This window comes from Ictalurus furcatus, chromosome 10 (genome assembly GCF_023375685.1).
Source record: "Ictalurus furcatus strain D&B chromosome 10, Billie_1.0, whole genome shotgun sequence".
NCBI classification, from domain to species: domain Eukaryota; kingdom Metazoa; phylum Chordata; class Actinopteri; order Siluriformes; family Ictaluridae; genus Ictalurus; species Ictalurus furcatus.
This window is the reverse complement of record NC_071264.1, coordinates 4,264,587-4,289,984: the sequence shown is the minus strand read 5'-3', so window position 1 is coordinate 4,289,984 and position 25,398 is coordinate 4,264,587. Positions and strand designations below refer to the sequence as shown.

Below are 25,398 nucleotides of genomic sequence, written 5' to 3'. Positions count from 1 at the left end.
ATATAATATAAACTCTTTTATATATATATATATATATATATATATATATATATATATATATATATATATATATATATATATATACATACATTCTTTAACTTTAATTCAGCGTGAGGGCGAGTCGGCAGCGGGGGGGCGGGGATTGACGTGACGCTGAAACTTCTGCGTCGTAATATTGACTTCCAGTTTAAAGTTTTAGCAGTGCAGAGATTACAAAATGCAGTTTTATCGTCATTCTACACAAGAGACGACATCTTTACACACAGCACGAAATCCATGTGTTTCCCCCGCCCTCTTTTGATTGGCAGGATATAATCGGCCCTAGTCATCGGATGTTTTCAAACATCGGTGCATCTCTAATAGAGACTCCAAAGCTCTTCTATAAGTTGTTCTGAAAAATTAAAAAGGTGTTGCGACTGTCAACACACGACGAAGGGCGTCTGCTAAATGCTAACTGTAATAAACAATAAGCAGTTTAAACGTAACAGTATATTTCATATATAAAAGTGCAGTTTTTTATGCAAATTATATGATCTGAAGTCAGTGGAGTCGAGGTTTACATTAGTTAGTCTTCTTATGCACAAATCTACACACTCAGGAGCACAAGTAGGATATAAACATTTTTCTAAAATTACAGGACTTTCTTGAATACCAAATTTCTTGTGTAAACACTCATACAAACAATTTCTGAATAAATACGTTCATATCCAGCTTGATAAATGAGGCCCGATGTCTTTTCAAGGCTTTTGGATACTTTACAATGTCCTTGCCTGTTGGTCCAAAACTACCAAGCAGAATTTCTGAATTATACGTTTTAAATTACATGACAGCATGAGGCTGTTGTAATTGTAAATAAAAATTATGATTAAGTTTAATTTCAATTTAAATTAAATAATACAATATAAAGCTCACACATAATTGTAATCTATAATGCACAAACAAGTATTATTATTATTATTATTATTATTATTATTATTATTATTATTATTATTATTTATTAATTAATTATTATTCGTTTGTGCACATTATTGGTACTGAAAAATCAAAGTTCAGTAATATTTAATAATGTAAGTGTCAAATATAGTAGCATTACGTTAGGTACTATATTTTTATGTTCTATTTGAAACGTTCTCCCTTGTAAAACATCCTGGGGTTGTCATTACCTGAGCATAAATGTTGTTACTGAATAAGGAAACCAAACTTTCTTGTGCCAGGTTTCAGTATTCTTTAAAAATATATATATATATATATTTATTTTTTTTTTACTAGACAGTTTTGTTGCTTAATTTTCATCTTTCAATGCAATATGGATGTGCCTTAAGTAAATGCTCAAGGAGTAGGTTCATCAAGTCCCTCCCAACCACACACAATTTGCCTAATTGATAGTCACATGGTATTTAATGAATTTATTAGGAATGACAGAGGCTCTGTTATATTATGGGGTTGTTTTGCTGTGTGGATTTTTTCCTGTGGGAACATTTTGCTGGCTGTGTTTTGGTCCACTTGTTCCCTTCTATCCTGATGGGCGTGGTCTCTTCCAGTATGATTGCGCCCCCATCTACAGGACATGAACTCTCACAGAGTGGGTTGATGAGTGTGAACATGATCAGTCATATAATATGGTCTTCACAGTCAACAGATCTCACCACAATTAAACACTGATGTAAGATTCTTGGAACAAAGTGTTAGACAGTGCTCTTATCATAACCACCATCATCAAAGTATGACCTGAGGAAAAATCCTTTAGAAGAATGGTGTCCATCTGTCCAGTACAGTACCAGAAAGGTGTAGAATCTAAAGCAAAAGTGAATTGAAGCTATTCTGGTGGCTGGCTTTAACACTTTGTTGGTTTTTCCTTTAAATTCCTTTCATTTTAATTCACCCATCTGTATCTGAATGAACGGATGAATGTTATTTTTTCATTTGTATTGTTATTTGTAGTCAATCAGTTAAATAACTAAGTGTCTCAATTCTGCATTTAAAAGGTATTTCACTGCATACCACTAAGATGGTGTTTAAAAAGACAAAAGATGTGTTTTCTTTAACATATTCCCATTTCCTTTCCTCTATCCTAACCATTTATTTCATCATTCATTTCCTTGTTATTGTTCTGGTTATTTTTGTTTGTTTTTTTTAACACCACAGAAATGGCCATGTTTTCATGGAACATCATAGCCAAATGGCAAAATTGTAAACGATTTCCTGGTAATTATAAAACACTACTAGACACCAGGTAGATGGCAAATATCTTTTCAAAAGAAACCAGTAACTTCATTTCAACCTTTCATTTCATTTTAGAGGTTTTGATAAAACTGCTGATAAAATCTCAATTAGAAAAGAACCACTGTATTTTAAATACTGTCTTCATACGAGTATGTTCATGCATGATCTTGTCTAAAATATAAAACTTTTTAAATGCATTATTTATTTCTAAAAAATGACCTGTTTCATGAATGTGCTTTATTAAATCAAGAACTATTTTAAGACAACATTCTGCCTCTCGGTGATATTATTTGAATATTTGTTTTGAGTATTTAAAACTTTTGGGATTATTAAATGTATATAAAAATATTGCTTGCTTGGGTTAGTTTTAAGCCCTATTCAGACAGGATTCAATGGGGTACATGGAGTCCTGCCATGTCTGTTTAATTCTCTGTCCTGCTCTAAAAAAAAAATTACAGGCTGAATTACCTTCTTATCAAAATTCAGCGGTCGTCTGATAATTTTAGTCTTGTGTGGATACACGTCTGTGATTTTCTATTCAGATTTTTAAAAAAGGTGCTTGACTGCTGCTACTTGCCCTATTTAGTTTTATAGCATTGTTGCTGCCTGGTCTTTTTCCAATCTTCAGCTGTTTTGGTGTTGAAGTTTCGATGAACCTGTGCTCACTGTGGCCTCAGATTCCTGCTCTTAGCTGACAAGTGGAACCCCATGTAGTCTTTTGCTGTTGTAGCCCATCCTCCTCCAAGTTTGGTGTGCTTTGCATTCCAGAGATGCTTTTCTGCTCACCATGGTTGAAAGAGTGGTTATTTGAGTTACCATCGCCTTCCTGTCAGCTCAAATGAGTCTGGTCATTTTTGCACCATTCTGTAACTGCAAACTCTAGACTCCAGAGACGTGTGTGTGTGTGTGTGTGTGTGTGTGAGAGAGAGAGAGAGAGAGAGAAAATCCCATGAGATCATCAGTTTCTGAAATACTCTAATCAGCCTGTCTGGCACCAACAACCATGTCATGGTTAAAGTCACAGAGATCACACATTTTCCCATTCTGATGTTTGAGGTGAACATTACTTCAAGCTCTTGAATTGTATTTGTTTTATTTTATGCATTGTGACACTGCCACATGATTGGTTGATTTTGTATAATTGCATGAATGATCAGGTGTTTCTAGTAAAGTGGCTAGTAAATATACGAATCTGTCTAAGATAGCAAGTTTTATTTTGTAGAATATATTCCATAATACATGTCCATTTTTTACATTTTATTTGGGCAGCAAACCAAACATCATCACTGGTACGCAGGCAGGTTAGCTCTAGATTTATTTTATTTTTATATATATATTTTTTTTGCCAATAAGGAAAATATTACATAACGGAGCATTGTAAGGTTCAGTGTTTGTGGGGAGTTGTTGTTGTTTACCTTCTAGCTGTTGATTAATATTGTTAAATGATCAACTATGGCTTTATGAATACTTCACAGAGAATTTATTTTAACATTAAATTGACCTTTATGGTCATAAAAGGAAAAAAATATTTCTTGTGAACAATAAACAAACTTTACATTTATTCAGTCGTTTAGGATTTACATTTTACAAGATTTTGTGGACTATTATGGACATGTATTGTCACAGCTCTGTCTCTCCTGATTACTAATGCTGTCTGCCTAGAAAGTTCATGCACATGAAGAGATTTTTTTTATTTTTATTTATTTATTTTTTTTAAAGGATGGTGTGAGAACTTTTTGTTTGTTTTTATTTTGGTACCCAAACAACCCAAAATCAAAAATCTATGCATTGACACGTCAGCTTTTTAGATAACAGTTTCTTCTAATTAGCATTGTAGCTTTGAATATTCCTCATCAACATCAGTGAAAAGTGTCAAATGCATACAAAATTAAACTGTACCAGCTTTACCACTTATATCTAACTCTGCTTTAGGTGTCACATTCATATTGGCAGCTACCATGAGTTTGTGTTATTGACACATCCCAACTTGGAATCACACCCATATGTGATCACTGAACGTCCTATTCCAGATTTAGTCCCCCTTTGCTGGTATAATAATCTTCTGGGAAGGCTTTACACTAGATTTTGGAGTGTTGCTGTGGGGATTTCAGCTCATTCAGCTAGAAGAGCATTAGTGAGGTCAGATGCAGATAAGTTTACTTTGAACCCCCCCACCCCCCTCTATTTCCTGGTTCCTGTTTTGGCACCTTTTTTTTCTCTTTTTTCCTCTGTTAACTCCGGTGCAGACAGATGAAGCCCCTCACCGTTTGCGCAATCCTTTGTCTCCCCGAATACCATTTGCTCACATTTACAAACCTTCCTGAACAAAATTTGCTCGTACAACTATGACTTCCTGAAGTGGTGGTGTTCCTGACTTACACTGAGTAAATGAGAGATCTTGCCATTTGAACTTTGTGTTTGTGTGTCATTTGGCAACTCTCCCAAGGCCTTGGTGTGGGAAGTGTGTAGCAGGGAGAGGGTGCCATTTTCATGTACTCTCACTTTCTCTCTTCTTAATAATCGTAACCCAAAGATTCTCTATTCTCAAATCCTAACAGGGGCTTGTTCTGCGATATCTAAGGTGTTTTATGGAAGTAATTGTTCGTCGAATCTTTATCTGTATTTTGGCTCTGGCTGCCGTGGTGGTGCTTTCTCCCCGCTTTATTGTAAGAAACTGTAGTATAACCCTATTTCAAAGAATTCTTAAATAGGAGCATTTGGTTCCAGCCGCTGAATAGTGTTTTCTCTCTGCATTATTGTAAATATAAATCGCTTTACCCTAGTTTCAAAGAGTTTTGAAATAGGAGGATAACCCGAGTCCGGCTGAGTTGCACACTATATTGCTTTCTTGTTTTCCCTGATCCTCTTGCCGTTTGAACGTACTTTACCGCCACGCTGCACCTTCCTGCTGTCTTTGTGTGTTGTCCTTGTTGTGTGCGATTTGTTCTGTGTGTAAATCATTAGAAATGGGTGGAAGTGGTCGGTCTAAATCAGTAACAGCAGTCAAATTGACAATTATTCAAGAAGTACAGCTGACTCCACTACCGTCATGCCCTCTAACTCTCGTAACTCTGATGCTCATGCCGAGTTAAACGTTGCCGCACCTTTTGTGCAGGTTGGTAATTGTTTGGCAGATGAGATGGGTAAGTGGGCTGCCAAAGATGGCTCACCCTCTCCGCACATCCAAGAAGCCAAATCCAAAGTCTCAATTATTTCCTTTTGAAATCATAACGGGCAGACCAGTTCCAACCCTGCGGACTAAAGCTAACCTTGGTGTTTCTTTTACAGGAGACCTGGACGTGATTGTTGGCGATTACACTCAAGCGTTAATTGATCAAATTAAACAGTGTGCCTGGTAATGTCTTTGCTTCTCTCCGTTTACCAGCAGAGAAAACATTTCCTCAGGTGTTACAGTAGTAGAAAAGCCTCTGATGTTGGGTGAGGAGGTATGGGGTTCATTCAGTGTTCCAGTTCATCCCAAAGGTGTTCAGTGGGGATGAAGTCTTTGCAGGCTATGAAAGTTCTTACACTCCAACCTTGGCAAACCATGTCTTTATGGAGCTCGCTTTGTGTACCGGGCATTGTCCTGCTGGAACAAGTTTGGGCTTCTTAGTTCCAGTGAATGGAAAATTGTAAATCTCCAGCATGCAAAGGCATTCTAGAAAATTGTGTGCTTCCAACTTTGTGGCAACAGTTTGTAGAAGGCCCACATATGAGTGTAATGGTCAGGTGTCCGCAATCTTTTATGTATTATAAAAGGTGTATGAGTTCCCAAGTAGTTATGACATTGTAGTAGTGTGCAAGTGCTCTCATCTTGAAATTACAATATTTCTGACAGGACTTTGACTAATTTAGTATTTCTGTCCTCGAACTAGGCTGTGAGGCAAGCCTCAAAAATGTGAATTTCATCAATCCCTGTTTTAAACTCTCAGATTGTACAGGCAATATCTTAAGACGCCTATGTGGAGAGATGCAATCAGAGCTTGTCTGTGATGCTTCAAGAGAATAAAAGCCAGTCAGCTTTTTTTTTTTTTTTTTTTTTTTTATTGAACAGGACAAAACCATAGCATAAACATTACATATAGGAATAGTAGAGCACCTTTAACTGCAAAATTATGTTTTCTTTTTTATAAGAAATGCAAAAACAAAAGGATGAAATGTCTTGTATTACGTCTTCAACAGTAAACATGTCTATGTCTCACATTACCCATTACGTCTAACACACTGTTTAAAAAGAGAGAAAAATGCATTATAAACATAGTTAGTTGGTTCTAATCCAAATATTGAAATAGGCTTTAACATCCAGTGTGTTAGTGCAATGTAAGAGACACCTGAAAACTATGCTTTTCTGCTTTTTCAGATAAATCAACAGGCAGAATAAAATTAACTTGGCAGAAAGGGTAATTCACTGAAGAGGAAAGGACGCAGGACTTGAAAGATGTCTATCTGCTCTTAGTGGTTAGTTTAATTTTGTTTAAACTTTTTCCTGTGAACTCCAACTTGTTTAACCTGTGAATTCACAAGTCATCTCGTTCACCGACATACGCTAGAGTTTTTTGTGGTAAAATATTTGCAGAATCACCTAGAAATCCAGCATACACAGTTCTCAATACACATCTAATAATATTATTACACATTCCCCTACTCTCTTTAGACCTAAATTGGGGGAAATGCTGAGTTCTGGATGATTAAATCACCATAATATTTTTTAATTGTAAATTGCTATGCGAAAATGTTGTGTTTTTTGTAAACCGTGGTGTGTTTCAAGCCCCGGCACGACCATAATGCCACTAAGAGGAGGATCCTTAACCCTCTCTGCTCCAGGGGCACTGAACCCCAGCTTCCTAACAAGCTGTTATATGTGAAGAAAATAATTTCACTGCACTGTAATGTTTGTGACAAATAAAAAGCTTTTCTTCACACTAAGATAAAAGTGAAATCTAACTTTTCATTAAAGTACATTTATTTATTTATTTATTTTTTAAAAAAACCCTTTTATTTATTTTTATTTATTATTCGGAACACTAGAAATGCGTTTCCCCCATGTATATTTTACTTAAGTGGTCATCCATGAATTCCTCTTTTACTGGGGTATAAATGTGAGGTGATACAGAGGCCAAATTCCCTCAGTCATTCATCACCATGGAGAAAAATATCGAATACACTAATTAAACAAGACAAACGTGTGTTGATCTTCATGTATCACGTTGCACAGGACTGTACTGTGCTGCAAAATAGCAATGTGTATCCTCTTCCAAGCAGGTTCAGAACAATCGGAGGTATAGTGAACCTGCCTAAGAGGACACGCGTGTATTTTGCCTCTACACACAGTGAGGAGAATGCAAAAATTTTACATAAAAGTATTACATTCATGGATTTGCAGAACATGATTGCATTTTGGGGTGATCAAGTCTCCCAATGTACAGTTATACACCACCCTCAGGACAACAAACTATTAGGAATGCATGCCGGGATTGTATAGTCAGATGAGACAAAAATAGAGCTATTTGGCAACACTAAAAGTGGGTTTGGCATAAAAAAGAAGGATGGTTATACATTATAATAAAAATAAATCAATCAATAAATAAACTAATCCCCACTGATAGAGCATCTGTTAACGATGATAATGGTTTTCATCCAAAGGAATCTTGTTAGGATGCGTAGCCTCGTGGATTCTATGTAGTACCGGGAGATTTTACATCAGTTGTGTCAAACCACATGGGCTCATGGGCTGTGCCTGGCCTGATAAAAGTTTATAATCCAGTCCACTAAATTAATATAGAATCCGCACTCTAAATTTAAAAAGGTAAATTGACAGATTACAGAAAGAACAACTCTGTTATTCCACTAGGGGGCAAAATAGAGCCATAAACTCAGAGCCATAAACTCCACCTCATACTCACCAAATCGGATAATGATATTTATTTCTTCAGTTAAATTCATTAATAGATTTATGATGTCATGCAGCAGTGATGCTGAACATTCATTTAAATTTAAGAGCAGGGAAAGAATGTAGACTAAACAATTTATTCATACAAAAGAAAGTATTTACAGAAATAGTCTTGTTTGATATGCGAATGAAAAATATGCATGTAAATTAGACACTGGGGACATAAATCTGGTTAATTTATAAGTGTAAAAACATCTTACAACATGCCACCTTTTGTATAAGACCACTTAATTTTTAGGTGAGCAAAAGTAATGGAACAGATAGTCTTAAAGTAAATTAAAAATAAATATCACTAAATATTGGGTTCCATATCCCTTAATTGCAATAACTTGCATCAAGCCGGTGACCCAATGACATCACCAAACTGGTGCATTTTTCTTTTTCGCTCCTTTTCTAGGCTTGTACTGTATATATGTACTATATATATTATCATGGTAATAAAGAGATCACTGATCTTCACTCAGCAAATACAGTATATTATCATGGTAGGACAATCTCATTAAAACTTTTAACATATAGCTTTTACATCTCTAAATTAAAGATGGACCAAGGAGATAAGGATGAATTAGCTGAAAAAGTATTATGAATTTTTATATATATATATATATATGTATGTATATATATATATATATATATATATATATATATATATATATATATATATATATATATATAATGAAGATACTATAAATATAGATTTAGATCAAATGAAAATATCCTCATTAAAAGTCTTATTCGTATGAAAAAGTTTTAAACAGGCATGGTAAGAAAAGAATTGTGATGTTATTAGGTCTCTAATGGTTGAGGGGGTAGGTACAAAAACATTTTAATTACTTTTTTTTTTTTAATTACTTAAGCCTGCCTCCACTCCCCATTCACAAAGCTCTACCCCCAGAACCTGGTGTGCAGAATTCAAGTACACTAGTATTTTATGAGAATTGTCAATAGTGCCTTTATTGGCCGGTTTTTCCTAGTGATAAACACATATCTACTTGATTTTTTATTTTATTTTATTGAAGCAGGCAATTCAAACAGTTTAAAACTTTATACAGATTGCATTTAAATACCTGATTTTAATAGGAGCAGAGTTGCTAATTCCATGTCCAACTTCATCTGCTTTACCAGTAATAAATGACTCCATCTTGGAAAAGTGCTGCCAGTGTTTATTCTGGTTTTACAAAGCACAGAGTGCTTGTTTGCTCACAGTAGAATTATTATATAGGAGATTTCAAACTTAGATGGAGCTGTAGTGAATAGGCCTTGGGGCCTATTCATGTTCACATGAACACAAACAAGCACTCCAGACTCTTAACAGTTTTCTAAACATGTCTTCTAAGCCACATAACACACTTGTGCTGAGACCCTGGCTTAAACATTTTTTAAAATTTATGTCCTACATATTTTACAGGTTGTTTATACAACCCCAATTCCAAAAAAGTTGGGATGCTGTGTAAAATGTAAAATCAGAATGCAATGATTTGATTTGATATGACATTTCTCATAAACCCATATGTAGAACAAAATAGAACATAGAAAACATTTAAAATGTTGAAACTGAGTAAATGTACCATTTTAAGAAAAAAAATAAGGTAATTTTGAATTTGATGGCCACAACACATCTGAAAAAGTTGGGACGGGGGCAACAAAAGGCTTGAAAAGTAAGTGTTACTGAAAAGAAACAGCTGGAGGTTAATTGGCAACAGGTCAGTAACATGAATGTGTATAAAAAGAGTATCTTAGCGAAGCACAGTCTTTCAGAAGTAAAGATGGGCAGAAATTCACCAATCTGTGAAAAACTGCATCTACAATTTGTGGAACAACTTCCGAATAATGTTCCACAATATAAAATTGTGAAGGCTATGAATATCTCATCATCTACAGTACATAATATCATCAAAATATTCTGAGAATCGGGAGAAATCTCTGTGCACAAGGGACAATGGTGAGAATCAATATTGCATGCCTGTGATCTTTGGGTCCTCAGGCGGCACTGCATTAAAAACAAGCATGATTCTGTAATAGAGATCACTGCATGGACTCAGAAACACCTCCAGAACTCATTGTCTGTGAACACAGTTTGCCATGCCATCCACAAATGCTGGTTAAAGCTCTATCATGCAAAGAAGAAGCCATATGTGAACATGATCCAGAAATGCTGCCGTCTTCTCTGGGCCAAAGCTCATTTAAACTGGACTGAGGTGAAGTGGAAAACTGTTCTGTGGTCAGACGAATCAAAATTTGAAATTATTTTTGGAAACCATGGACACCGTGTCCTCTAAACTAATGAGGAGCGGGACCATCCGGCTTTTTATCAGTGCTCAGTTCAAAAGCCTACTGCTGATGGTATGGGGGTGCATTAGTGCCTATGGGATGGGCAGCTTGCACTTCTGGAAAGGCACCATCAATGTTGAAAGGTATATACAGGTTTTAGAGCAACATATGCTTTCATACAGATTCCATCCCATCTTTACTTCTGAGATACTCTGCCTCTCTTAGATACTCTTATTTATACTCAATCATGTTACTGACCTGTTGTCAATTAACCTAATTGGGTGCCAAATGTTCCTCCTGTTTCTTTTTAGTAACACTTACTTTCCAGTCTTTTGTTGCCCCGTCCCAACTCTTTTGAGATGTGTCAGGGCCATCAAATTCAAAATTACCTTATTTTTTCCTTAAAATGGTACATTTCCTCAGTTTAAACATTTGATATATTTTGCGTGTTCTATTGTCAATAACATATGGTTTAATGAGATTTGCAAATCATTGCATTCTGTTTTTATTTACATTTTATCCAGCATCCCAACTTTTTTGGATTTGGGGTTATAAAAGTAAGAAATAAAAAAAATACTTGCACCTTTAAAAAGATAACAGCAAACAAGTAAAGAACCTCAAAACTGGTAAAACTCCAGGAGATGAGTATTTCATCAACAAATTCGATATGAAATCTATTGGACAATTGACACATTACTATTATTGTTATATGTATGCCTCAGAATGCTTCTGCCAATATCAAAATACTAACACCCATTTTATCTGATTAAAGACGGCTGTACCAGAGACAATCTATAAAGAATGCAGGTTCGTATCAGGAAGATTAATATCGGACAACATTACACATGTGGTACATTAAATATAATAACATCACCAAAATGCAATCTGTGGTCCAAGCACTCCTTGCAAATATCATGCCTAGTGACCAGTTCTTCCAAGATACATATGTAGAACAATGAAGGGACTATAGATGAACATACATATAAATTTTTGTGACAATGGATGCTAGTTGTGTGAAATGCCTGCTGAAATCTGACTGGGTGAAGGGGGCCTTGTTTCTGAAGTAATTCGGTGATGATTAAAAATCCAGTTATAGAGTAGCAGAACAATGCACAACACTGAATTTGAACCGAACTCCACTCCCTTTTAATGACCATGTGCCAACCTTTGCAAACATCCTCAGAACCTTATACTGATCATGTATTTCTTAAAAAATAAATTATAGTTGTTTGAGTAAACCAGCTCCACCTCCTGAGAATTTACATATGGCAGCGCCCACTAGTGTCCAATTTGGGTGAGATTGCTTCAGGTAGTAGTGGTTCTCTACCTGAACCTACTGTTCAAGTTTTATGACACAAACTTATTGTTAACCTTTCCAAATGCATGCAGAAATCTGATTGGATGATGAGGGCTGTGTTTTTAAAGTAATTACATCATCATCATCATCATCATCATCAAAATTCCAATTCCAGATAAGCACATACATGCAGCATCCCAAATTTCAGCTGCATGGGAAGGTTCATAATTTTTTTATCTCTGCCAGAGACTGTATGTATGACCACACCCCAAACTTGATCTTGGAGATGAGCTCAGAATCTGGTCCTGTATAAGGCTTTCAAGGTTTGTGTGAATCTGCTGTTTGAGTAAATTAGGCTCTGCCTAGTTAGAATTGATTGACATGTGGTGACCATATTGTTTACAAATGTCAGCACATTTCTGATTATTATTGAGCTTCACATTGTCCTGAGTAGTTTGACACCAAATTTGTGAAGATTGCTCAAAAATTCTAGGACAGTGAAAAACAAAAATCAAAGAGAAAACCTTAAATGAAATAAAATTAAATGCATGACAAGAAAGGAAATGGAAATACTACAAATTAACATCAAGAACATTTTATGATAATGTTCATAAAATGTTCTGACCTACTGTGTTAGAGAGTTGTTAAAAAAAAAAAAAACCTAACTAAAATCTAAGAAACTAATGGCCAGTCTCTGGGTAAAGAAAATACATTAAAATATGCCATAATATTTAGACTACGTTGTTAAATAAATTTCACATTGACATTCATACAGAATCAGTGGCACTGAGCATATGTTAATGGTGCCAGTGGGGCTTGCTTCATCTATTTGGTTGTGTTAGGTGGACATGTTTGTGATGGGCTTAAATCAGAGAAGTCACAAAAGTCACAGGGTGTTACAACCCTGTTAAGTGACCCAACTGAGATGACTTCATCATATTTTAGACATGACAAAGTGGTGCACAGATTTCCAACAACAAATGACAAAGCCTTACATGAAAATTTAATGTACTATGTTGAAGGCAAATGAAACGAGAAGTCAAATTAAAGAGAAGGGTAAATTAAAGAAACCTACATGAAATGAAATGAAATGTACGGGGGGAAAAAAGGAAACCAAAATGTTATAAATTAAGAAGATAATTAAAATGAAAGAAATTTGGTCTACTGTGCTAGAGAGCTCTGATTTTGCTACTAGAAAACTGAAAATGTAACTTATTTTAAAGAAGGAATGCTGAAAGAGGTGGATGATGGGGTGGAGGCTGAAGCAATCAATCAGCTAATTTTACAAAATTATATGGATAAATATGGACCAAATTCTGTTGAATAGCCAATTTATGTATACATTTTTTTTGGAAAAAGAGTAACATTTTTGTTGAAGCAAGTGCTGAAGTAGCTCAGCCGGGAGAGTGGAAGACTGAAACTCTACTAGTCCCTGGTTAGAGCCTGCTTTTTGCCAATGTGGTCTGTGTTTTGATTACAAAGTCTTATGGAAAAATTGCTGCTTGCAAGATATTGGTCAGTATAACGCAGTAATCGGCTGGTATAAACTAAAGGTTCAAAAGCGCTTGCTTCCATAGTGTAAAATTAGCACTATGTACTCTGAATCCATCCATCAATGTTCAAATCATGGTGGAACTTGCAAAGCCTTTGTTCAAGGTACTGTACTAAAGTAAATAAACTATCATAACAAAAGTATAGGTTTGTGCAAAGTAAGCTTTCATGTAACAAAACCATGGACCAAATACTGTTCAAGATGAATATGGGCCAATTATGCAACCTTGGGTCTGGATTTCGATTACAATGTTTTAAGCTTAGTGGCTTGTGAGACATTGGTCACTATATTGCAATATTCAGCTGGTGAAAATTAAAACAACATAGTATATTGGTTTCATGTTGTAATGGTTAGCACTCTATGCTTTGAATTAGTGATCTGACTTCAAATCTTGGGGGAACCTAAAAAGCCTTTCAGTTTCCAAACACTTATAATGATAACTATGGACACAATTTGGTTGAAGATGAAGATGGGCCAAAGCTGAAAACTTTGGTCCATGCAGAAAATATCACTTCTGGGAGAACATTAGATCTCAGCTCTGATGGTGGCAGGTTCCTGCATGCTCTATGTAGGATGTAGCAGGCCAAAATTCTAATCAATATTTTTGTGTCCAAATTGTGGATCAAAAAGTTCCTTTTTTCTGAAAGTAATTGCCAAAATAGTGCATTTGGGAGAGTGTTAGACTGAAGAGCTGAATTTTCTGGGTTTGGGCATTAGGCTCTGTCTTTTGATGAAAACGTCATACTCGCTGACCTTTGGGATAAAAGCTGCTTGCTAAAAGACCCTTGGGATTAAAGCTTGTTGCATATTACATGGCAGTAGTCGGCTGGAGAAAGCCATGTTCGGACTGAAGCTTGGTTCCATGGGGTAATGGTTGACACTCTTTTCGGAGACGTTAAATCCATTGATCCTATAACAAATATCAGTGGAACCTACAAATACTTCGGCACGCTAAGCTGCCGAAATAGCTCAGTCGGGAGAGCGTTAGACTGAAGATCTGAAGGGCCCTGCTTCCATCCCTGGTTTCGGCGTTGTTCTTGGTATTTTGATGACACTGGCGTGATCTCTGACCTTTGCGTTAATTGTTGCCTCCCAGGAGCCTAAGGCCATAGTTGCTGCGTGGCCCGTATGTGACACTAATCACCTGGAAAAAACACAGTTTGGAAAACAGCTTGGTTCCATGGTGTAATGGTTAGCACTCTGGACTCTGAATCCAGTGATCTGAGTTCAAATCTCAGTGGAACCTACCCCAAGTTTGCAGAGGTGTCATCATGAAAATAGACCAATTGTCTCAACAGAAACTGAGCCTTGCAGCAAGTTGTTTTTAACGTCCCAGACAATTGAAAATGTGAACATGGTACTATTCAGTTTTTCTGGTTTATACACTACTGATTTTGGGTGCAATGGCCAAAATAAATAAGTTTGGACACTGTGAATCCAGTGATCCCATTTCTCATCTCTTGTAAAGATGACTCTGGAGCCAATTCTGTTGAATGTGAACATGGGTCAAGGCTAAATTCTTTGGCCCATGATTTTGAGCCCACATTTGATTTTCCTGAAATTACATGGCTGGGGGAACGTTAGTCTGGAGCTCTGATGGTGGCAGGTTCCTGCTTGCTCTGAGAAGAAAATTCCAATCAAGATGTAAATGGACGATTTCTGATTTTTGTTTGATACAGTACTGATTTTGTGTGCATTGCACAGGACAACTCAGTTGGGAGACATTGAATCCATTGATCCGATAAGAAATATCGGCGGAACCTCTAAAAGGGATTAAGGGAAAATTCTAATCAAGAGAGTTTTTCCAAATTTGTGTCTCAACAAGTAAGTTTTAGCTTGCTGAGTTGCCGATATAGCTCAGTTGGGAGAGTGTTAGACTGAAGATCTGAAGGGCCCTGCTTCAACCCTTGGTTTTGGCATTGCTCTTGGTATTTTGATGACACAGGCATGATCTCTGACCTTTGCGTTAATTGTTGCCTCCCAGGAGCCTAAGGCCATAGTTGCTGCGTGGCCGGTATGTGACACTAATCACCTGGAAAAAACACAAATCAGAAAACAGCTTGGGTCCATGGTGTAATGGTTAGCACTCTGAATCCAGTGATCTGAGTTCAAATCTCAATGGAACCTGCCCCAAGTTTGCAGAGGTGTCATCATGAAAATAGACCAACTGTCTCAACAGAAACTTAGCCTTGCACCAAGTTGTTTTTAACGTCCCAGACAATTGAAAATGTGAATATGGTACTATTCAGTTTTTCTGGTTTATAGACTACTGATTTTGGGTGCAATGGCCAAAATAAATAAGTTTGGACACTGTGAATCCAGTGATCCCATTTCTCATCTCTTGTAAAGATGACTCTGGAGCCAATTCTGTTGAATGTGAACATGGGCCAAGGCTAAATTCTTTGGCCCATGATTTTGAGCCCACATTTGATTTTCCTGAAATTACATGGCTGGGGGAACGTTAGTCTGGAGCTCTGATGGTGGCAGGTTCCTGCTTGCTCTGAGAAGAAAATTCCAATCAAGATGTAAATGGACGATTTCTGATTTTTGTTTGATACAGTACTGATTTTGTGTGCATTGCACAGGACAACTCAGTTGGGGGACATTGAATCCATTGATCCGATAAGAAATATCGGCGGAACCTCTAAAAGGGATTAAGGGAAAATTCTAATCAAGAGAGTTTTTCCAAATTTGTGTCTCAACAGGTAAACTTTAGCAAGCTAAGTTGCCGAAATAGCTCAGTCGGGAGCGCGTTAGACTGAAGATCTGAAGGTCCCTGCTTCCATCCCTGGTTTCGGCGTTGTTCTTGGTATTTTGATGACACGGGCGTGATCTCTGACCTTTGCGTTAATTGTTGCCTCCCAGGAGCCTAAGGCCATAGTTGCTGCGTGGCCGGTATGTGACACTAATCACCTGGAAAAAGCATAATTTGGAAAACAGCTTGGTTCCATGGTGTAATGGTTAGCATTCTGAATCCAGTGATCTGAGTTCAAATCTCAGTGGAACCTGTCCCAAGTTTGCAGAGGTGTCATCATGAAAATAGACCAACTGTCTCAACAGAAACTTAGCCTTGCACCAAGTTGTTTTTAATGTCCCAGACAATTGAAAATGTGAATATGGTACTATTCAGTTTTTCTGGTTTATACACTACTGATTTTGGGCGCAAAATCCAGTGATCTGAGTTCAAATCTTAGTGGAAACTGCTATGAGTTTGCCGAGGTATATTTCTGAAAATAGACAAACTGTCTCAACAGAAACTTAGCTTTGCACCAAGTAATTTTTAACAAATATCGGTGGAACATACAAAGCCTTTGAGGTTCCAAACGATTGTAAAGTTCATGAGGGACCTAATTTTTTAGAATATTAATATGGGCCAAGGCTGAAACTAATGCTTCATGCAGTTAAGCCAATGTGCTCACTGGAGGAAATATCACTGATTGCGGAAGGTTATACTTGAGTCCTGATTGTGACAGGTGTGTGCTTGCTCTACGTAGGATGTACTAGGCAAAATTCTAATCAAGAGATTTGTATCTAACTTTGAAGTGGGGTAGAATAGATCCCCAGCATCACCTTGCTGTTCCTAAGAGGTGATAAATGGGGTGACTCGTTTGTCATGAGTTGCAACCCATGACTGTGGTGGAAGAGGTCCTTGTACTTGAGGAATTGTCTTGTCTTAGTGCTCGTCTTAAGATCAGTTGGGTAATATGAACTTATACTTCTCTTTGCTCAAGTATATCACCCTGTGTATATCACCCATTGGTGCATAACCAGAGGATTTCCATGGCTCTGTGCATCCCCTTGTTGGGCAAGTGGGGAGCAGGAGTGATGAGACTAGGTTACATAAATATGGCTCTCTCTCGCTCACAAAAACCCTAAACGAAGTATGTGAGATCAAAACCTAGGTGACGACTCTGATACTGGCTGTGTGTACCCCCCAAAAATGAGAATTGACAGAGATTAATACTTTCAGAATCTTTACTGCCTAGCATGCCCATAATGATGCTATCCCCTTTCGCAATACAAAAAGGCATCTCTGCTATAGCAGGCACAGTGAAAGATGTGAAAAAGTTAAGGATTGGACAGATACTGCTAGAGCGCTCCAGGACAGTCCGTCCTGCTAATCTGATGCATGCAAATATGTTAGCAAATTTCCCTATTAAAACCTATTACCATCCACTGCTAAACTGCAGTAAAGGAGTAATTCGAACTAGAGAACACCAGGATATGGGTGTGGCTGAAATAGCATCTGATATGACACAACAAGGTGTAACAAATGTAAAAAGAATTCTGATCAAAAAAGGGTACCAGGTCATCAAAACTCATTAAAACAGGCAGGTATCGTTCAGTAAAGCTCAACCACCAGAGAGAATTCAATTTGGACACTTAAGTGTACCCGTCACTATTTTCAACCCAAACCCTCTGAGATGTTTTTACTGCCAAAACTTTTGTTATGGCTCTGCTGGATGTAAAAAATAAGCCCATCTGCTACAAATGTGGAGAAGAAAAACATGAATCAGCCTGTACAAGATCACTGAAATGCAGAAAATGCTCAGCAGATCACCCAGCTTCATCAAAAGACTGCCCAGTTTGGATAAAAGAAAAAGAGATCCAAAGAGTAAAATTTATTGAAAGGGTGAGCTACACAGAAGCGTGTAAAATGGTTGATAAATCACCACCCTTTAATTCAAGGAAATCATATGCATTAATGGTAAAACCCACCAGGGGCACTATTGAGTGTCAGACAGATTTAACTTGGGTGAATAATGAAAACCCACAGCAAATGAACAAAAGCTCTACTCCCCCTAAAAATAAGACTCAATGCAATAAAATAAATGGCCAATGCCAAAGGATGGCAAAACAGTTTCAAGCTACTGAATATCAGAGTACATCAGCTGAACGTAATTAAAGCTCAAGAGGGAAGAAGACACAACATGGTGCAAAAACACAACTACCAAATTTAAATCATGAAAAGAAACCTCAAAAGATAGAACAACCAAAGGACATTGAAATGACAGAAAACACAACTTCTCATAGTCGTAACCTATATCCTAAAATTTTATTTAGCATAATTATGGTACTTAACAGCTGTCTTACCCCTACTGCCTTTTGTCTTCAAGAGACTCATCTGGCTCCAAATAGCCACTTCTCTTTAAAAAACTACATAATGTTTAATGTGCCTGGCCGAAATATACACCGTCCATCAGGTATATCAGACCACATTGGTAAGGAGTGACATAATTCACAGTTATATCCCAATAGATACAAATCTACAAGCTGTTGCTCTACGTTTAACCTTCCATAAAGCTATTACATTGTACTTGATTTACATACCCCCTGATGCCTCTGTATCACAAAACAACCTGGCAAAACTTGCTAACCAGTAGCCACCCTATACCTGCTGATGGGTGATTTTAATAGTCACAGTCCTTTATGGAGAGGCAGCCATACAAATCCAAAGGAGGGGGGATCGAGGAGTTAATCTATAATAATGATTTGTGCCTACTAAATAATGGCTCCTACACTTATTTACACCCAGGAAATGGAACTTATTCTGCTATAGATTTTACTATATGTGAGCCTGAAATAGTACTTGATTTCTCTTGAAAAGTATGGGATGACCTATGTGGGAGTGAACACTTCCCGCTAATAGTAAAGTCTACTGAAGTGGAATTCCAACAAAGAATGCCCAGATGGCTATTAAAGAAAGCTAATTGGTACTCCTTTCAGTCACTGTGCCATAAAAAGTTTGATATGCAAGTCCAAGGAAGTCAAGACCCAATCAAGAGTTTCACTGACACTCTCATCGAAATAGCAGAAGAATCAGTTCCAAAAACAAGCCAAATTGTAGAACTCAACCATGGTTCGATGAAAAATGCCAAAAAAAAAAAAAAAAAAAAAAAAACTATTGAAGATTGTAAAAAGACAGAAAGGACTTTTAACAAACATCCAAAAATGGAAAATATAATCAGATTGAAAATCAGCAGAGCTAAAGCATGATAAATTATTAACGATACTGCTGTTGGACCAGACAAAATTCATTACCAGTTTTTAAAATACTTACCCCAAAGCCTATTACTGATCCTCTTGGACAGCTTTAACACCATTTGGAAGTCAGGAGACGTACCATCCTACTGGAAAGAGGCAATAATCATACCCATACCGAAACCATGCAAAGATCATACCGACTCAAATAATTATTACCCTATAGCTCTGACTAGCTGCCTCTGTAAAACCATGAAAAGAATGGTAAATAATCATCTTGTGTGGATACTGGAGAGAGACCATAAGATTAGCAACTACCAATGTGGTTTTAGATGAGGAAAAAGCACCTTGGACCACCTTATGAGACTGGAAACATTTATACTGAATGGTTTTATCAAAAAAGAGCATACCATAGCTGTTTTCTTCAACCGTGAAAAAGCCTATGATACAACCTGGAAATATGGCGTCTTAAAAGATTTGCATGAAATGGGTTTTCGGGGATACCAGCCAAATTTCATTGCCAACTTCCTATCTAACATATACATTTCCGTGTCCGAATAGGAAACACCCTGTCAACCTTACACACTTAAGGAAACAGCCTGTCAGTCACCCTTTTTAGCATAAAAATGAACAGTATTACAAACAGCATTGGACCCAACATATTCTGCAGCCTCTATGATGATGATTTATGTATTAGTTACAGGGGGAAAAAAGATGAACATTATTGAGAGGCAGCTACAGATATTCATAAACAAGATTAGTAACTGGTCAATGAAAAATTTATTTAATTCTCTAAAGCAATGACTGTACATATGCACTTCCGTCTTCTTTGATCTCTGCACTTGGACCCAGAACTCTTTATGGAAGGAGAGCCCATTAAGGTCATAAAAGAAACCAAGTTTTTAGGGCTCACTTTGAGCTTCAAACAATCTTTTATCCCAGACATGAAATCACTAAGAAAGAGATGCCTTAAAACAATCGACATTATAAAAGCATTGCCTAAAATAAGATGGGTACTGTACTACTTGTTTACATCTCTATAGAATGCTGGCCAAGATGGGCTATGGAAGTGTAGTCTATGGCGCCACCAGGAAATCCTATATCAAAACATTGGATACAATACACAACCTAGAATTAAGACTCTCCCTTGCAGCTTTCAGGACTTCACCAGTTCAAAGCTTGTACATTGAAGCAAGGGAACCATCACTTCAAAACAGACACTTTGAAACTGGCCCTGCAGTAGGCAGTCAAGCTAAAGGCAGTATAAAATAATCCAGCTCATTCTCCAGTTTTCCACCCTCAATATCTACAACTGTATGAAGCCAGACCTACATATATTAGTCCTTTTGGGATCCACATAAATCCCCATCTAGAGAACAGGGATATTAATTTGGACATCCTATCACAGACACATACATGCTCTATACCACCCTGGAATATAAAGAAACCAAACATTATAATGGATCTGACCCAATATAAGAAGACAGTGACCTACCCAAATGAAAATATGTAAACAACAGTTCTTAGACACAAGATGCCATTTCCCACTTCATAAACCTGTATATACAGATGAATCTAGGAGGGACAATAGTGTGTCTGCAGCAGTAGTGCTCCGATAACAACGACTTGGTATTTATATTCCTGGACAAAGCTTAATTTTCACAGCTGATGTCCGTGCTTTGCTCCTAGCCCTAAAGCAGATCGAGAACACACAAAAACTGCACTTTTTAATCTGTACAGACTTCTCTCCAAGCACTCGAATCCTTAAAGACCAAACATCCCATAATTGCAAGCATCCTAACTAAAGTGGATTCTTTACAGAGACAGAATTTCAACATCCTATTTTTTCTGGATACCAGGGCATATGGGGCTGTCCGGCAACGAACAAGCAAAGATTGTTGCTAAGGAAGCCCTCAAATTGAGAGTTACATTTTGTCAAATCCCACCATCAGCTCTTAAACCAATAATAAACTCATACATCCTAAAAAAAGTGGCAAATGGAATGGGACCAGGAGTGGTAGTGCCAGTTGTCATAATGCTCATGTGTCGACCTCCTCTGTACATGTACATGTCTAATGGAGTATACTTTGAAAGGCTATGTGTATGACTGTGTGCATACGCTAGTGTATGTGTAAAAAAAATTTACATATACTTTGGGCTTTAAAGTAGACAAAGAGTCTCAACTGAACTTTAAATTTGCACCAAGTAAGCTTTAGTGTAGCAATCCGAGTTCAAATCTCGGTGGAGAAGAAAAATATGGGCTTATTCTGTCACCTGGGATTTGATTATATTGTCTTAGTCTAAGACCTATGGTGTTTTCAATCCAGCTTGGTTAAATGGTGTAATGACTAGCACTCTGGACTTTGAATCCAGTGATCCAAGGTAAAATGTTGGTGGAACCTGCAAAGACTTTCAGACTTTCTGTTCTCTAAACAGTTGAAAAGATTTTGTTGAAGGCTGTAGTCTGCCAATGTACATGGACTGTTTAGCTTTATACTAATCAGTACATACTGTATCAGTGGACGAGCAGTAAGGTACTGTCACAGTACGCAATTTTGGCCACAGCCTGTGAGTGAGTGAGTGAGTGAGTGTGTGTGTGTGTGCGTATGTGTGTCCTGCCTCCTTCGACACGCTCGCTTCTTCCCTCTCTTTGGCCATTATTTTCCAGGACTGAGCGGCTAAAAAAGTGAGCAGTTGTTGCATCCACAATCAGACCACTGCAGCATATCACAGGACTCGCGACCTCATTATACGTTATATAAATTAATTATTAATACTATGTATATTCATTAATATTTAACAGTAATAGAGGAATGCCACTAAATGTTGTGAAATAAAAGTACATTTCTGCGATTAAAAATTAACTTGAGTAGACGTATAAGTATGAGCATTAGAACCTACTCTTAAAAGTATGTTTTTTTCAAAAAATTACTCAAGTAAAGATAGTCTATCATGGCATGAACAAAGGAGATTTCTGAGAACTTCCAAAGATTTTGGACTCCACCAATCCACAGACAGACAGATTGTTTACAAATGGAGGAAATTCAAGGCCATTGCACCCTCCCAAGGAGTGCTCAACCAACAAAGTTCACTCCAAGCGCAAAGCGTGTAATGGTCTGTGAGTTCACAAAGGAACCTAGGGTAACTTCTAAGCAACTAAAGGCCTCTTTCATGTTGTGTAATGTTAATGTTCATGAGTCCACCATCAGGACAACACTGAATAATAATGATGGTTGCAAGGAGAAAGTCACTACTCTCCAAAAGAGCACAAAAGAAGTACATTGCTACCTGTCTGCATTTGCAAAGCATCATGTGGACAAGCCAGAAGGGTATTGGAAAAGCATTTTTGGTTTAAATGAGAAGTTTTATATTTGGAGAAAGGAAAGCACTGCATTCCAACATAAGAACCTTATCGAATCTGTGAAACATGGTGGTGGCAGTATCATGGTTTGGGCCTGGGCCAGGACAACTTGTGATCATTGATGGAAAAATGAATTCTGAATTGTACCAGCGAATTCTAAAGGAGAACATCTGTCTGTGATCTGAATCTCAACAGATAGTGGGTCACGCAGTAAGACAACGACCCTAAGCAAACAAGTCATTCTACCAGAGAATGGTTAAAGAAGAATAAATTTAATGGAATTGGCAAGTCAAAGAGCTTAATCCAATAGAAATGTTATGGAAGGACCCGAAGCAAGCAGTTCATGTGAGGAAACTCACCAACATTCCAGTGTTTAAGCTGTTCTGTCATGTACAGTATCTCACAAAAGTGAGTACACCCCTCACATTTTTGTAAATATTTGATTATATCTTTTCATGTGACAACACTGAAGAAATGACACTTTGCTACAATGTAAAGTAGTGAGTGTACACATTGTGTAACAGTGTAAATTTGCTGTCCGCTCAAAATAACTCAACACACAGCCATTAATGTCTAAACCGCTGGCAACAAAAGTGAGTACACCCCTAAGTGAAAATGTTCAAATTGGGCCCAAAGTGTCAATATTTTGTGTGGCCACCATTATTTTCCAGCACTGCCTTAACCCTCTTGGGCATGGAGTTGACTGGAGTCCTCTTCAACTCCTCCTTGACGACATCACAGAGCTGGTGGATGTTAGAGACCTTGTGCTCCTCCACCTTCCGTTTGAGGATGTCCCGCAGATGCTCAATAGGGTTTAGGTCTGGAGACATGCTTGGCCAGTCCATCACCTTCACCCTCATCTTCTTTAGCAAGGCAGTGGTCGTCTTGGAGGTGTGTTTGGGGTCGTTATCATGCTGGAATACTGCATACTGATCATGCTCTGCTTCAGTATGTCACAGTACATGTTGGCATTCATGGTTCCCTCAATGAACTGTAGCTCCCCAGTGCCGGCAGCACTCATGCAGCCCCAGACCATGACACTCCCACCACCATGCTTGACTGTAAGCAAGACACACTTGTCTTTGTACTCCTCACCTGGTTGCCGCCACACACGCTTGACACCATCTGAACCAAATAAGTTTATCTTGGTCTCATCAGACCACAGGACATGGTTCCAGTAATCCATGTCCTTAGTCTGCTTGTCTTCAGCAAACTGTTTGCGGGCTTTCTTGTGCATCATCTTTAGAAGAGGCTTCCTTCTGGGACGACAGCCATGCAGACCAATTTGATGTAGTGTGCGGCGTATGGTCTGTGCACTGACAGGCTGACCCCCCACCCCTTCAACCTCTGCAGCAATGCTGGCAGCACTCATACGTCTATTTCCCAAAGACAACCTCTGGATATGACGCTGAGCACGTTCACTCAACTTCTTTGGTTGACCATGGCGGGGCCTGTTCTGAGTGGAACCTGTCCTGTTAAACCGCTGTATGGTCTTGGCCACCCTGCTGCAGCTCAGTGTCAGGGTCTTGGCAATCTTCTTATAGCCTAGGCCATCTTTATGTAGAGCAACAATTCTTTTTTTCAGATCCTCAGAGAGTTCTTTGCCATGAGGTGCCATGTTGAACTTCCAGTGACCAGTATGAGAGAGTGTGAGAGCGATGACACCAAATTTAACACACCTGCTCCCATTCACACCTGAGACCTTGTAACACTAACAAGTCACATGACACCAGGGAGGGAAAATGGCTAATTGGGCCCAATTTGGACATTTTCACTTAGGGGTGTACTCACTTTTGTTGCCAGCGGTTTAGACATTAATGGCTGTGTGTTGAGTTATTTTGAGGGGACAGCAAATTTACACTGTTACACAAGCTGTACACTCACTACTTTACATTGCAGCAAAGTGTCATTTCTTCAGTGTTGTCACATGAAAAGATATAATCAAATATTTACAAAAATGTGAGGGGTGTACTCACTTTTGTGAGATACTGTATGTGATTGTGCCTGCGATGGATTTGCACCCTGTCCAGGGTGTACCCCGCCTTGTACCCGATGCTCCCTGGGATAGGCTCCAGGTTTCCCTGTGACAATGAAAAGGATAAAGCGGTATAGAAGTTGGATGGATGGATAGAAGCTGTTCTGTCCTGAGGAATGGGCTACAATTCCTCCAAGCCAATGTGCAAGACGGATCAACAGTTACCAGAACTGTTTAGTTGCAGTTACTGCTGCACTAGGGGGTCATATAAGATACTGAAAGCAAAGGTTTTTGCCACTCACAGATATGTAACATTGGATCATTTTCTTCAATAAGTAAATGACCCAGTATAACATATGTCTCTCATTTGTTTAACTGGGATCTCTTTATCTATTTTTCCAGGCATCTGATGATGTTTTAGGTCATATTTATGCAAATATATAGAAAACTCTAAAGGGTTTACGAACTTTAAAGCACCACTGTTTGTGTGTGTGTGTGTGTATATATACTAAGCCACCATGCAGGGTTCGAGTCAGGGCTATGTGTGTGCAGAGTTTGCATGTTCTCCCCGTGCTGCGGGGGTTTTCTCCGGGTACTCCAGTTTCCTACCCCAGTCCAAAGACATGCATGGTAGGCTGATTGGCATGTCTAAAGTGTCCGTAGTGTATGAATGGGTGTGTGAGGGTGTATGTGATTGTGCCCTGCGATGGACTGGCACCCTGTCCAGGGTGTACCCCGCCTTGTGCCCGATGCTCCCTGGGATAGGCTCCAGGTTTCCCCGTGACCC

At 38.0% G+C, this 25,398-nt stretch overlaps 2 non-coding genes across 2 annotated transcripts; both read left to right on the top strand.

Annotated features, from left to right (window-relative positions):
- The first annotated feature begins 14,251 nt into the window (after positions 1–14,251).
- Positions 14,252–14,324, top strand: trnaf-gaa (transfer RNA phenylalanine (anticodon GAA)). The gene has a single exon. It is a non-coding gene; the product is annotated as a tRNA-Phe (tRNA).
- Positions 14,325–14,467: 143 nt separating this feature from the next.
- trnaq-cug (transfer RNA glutamine (anticodon CUG)) lies at positions 14,468–14,539 on the top strand. The gene has a single exon. It is a non-coding gene; the product is annotated as a tRNA-Gln (tRNA).
- Positions 14,540–25,398: the final 10,859 nt, after the last annotated feature.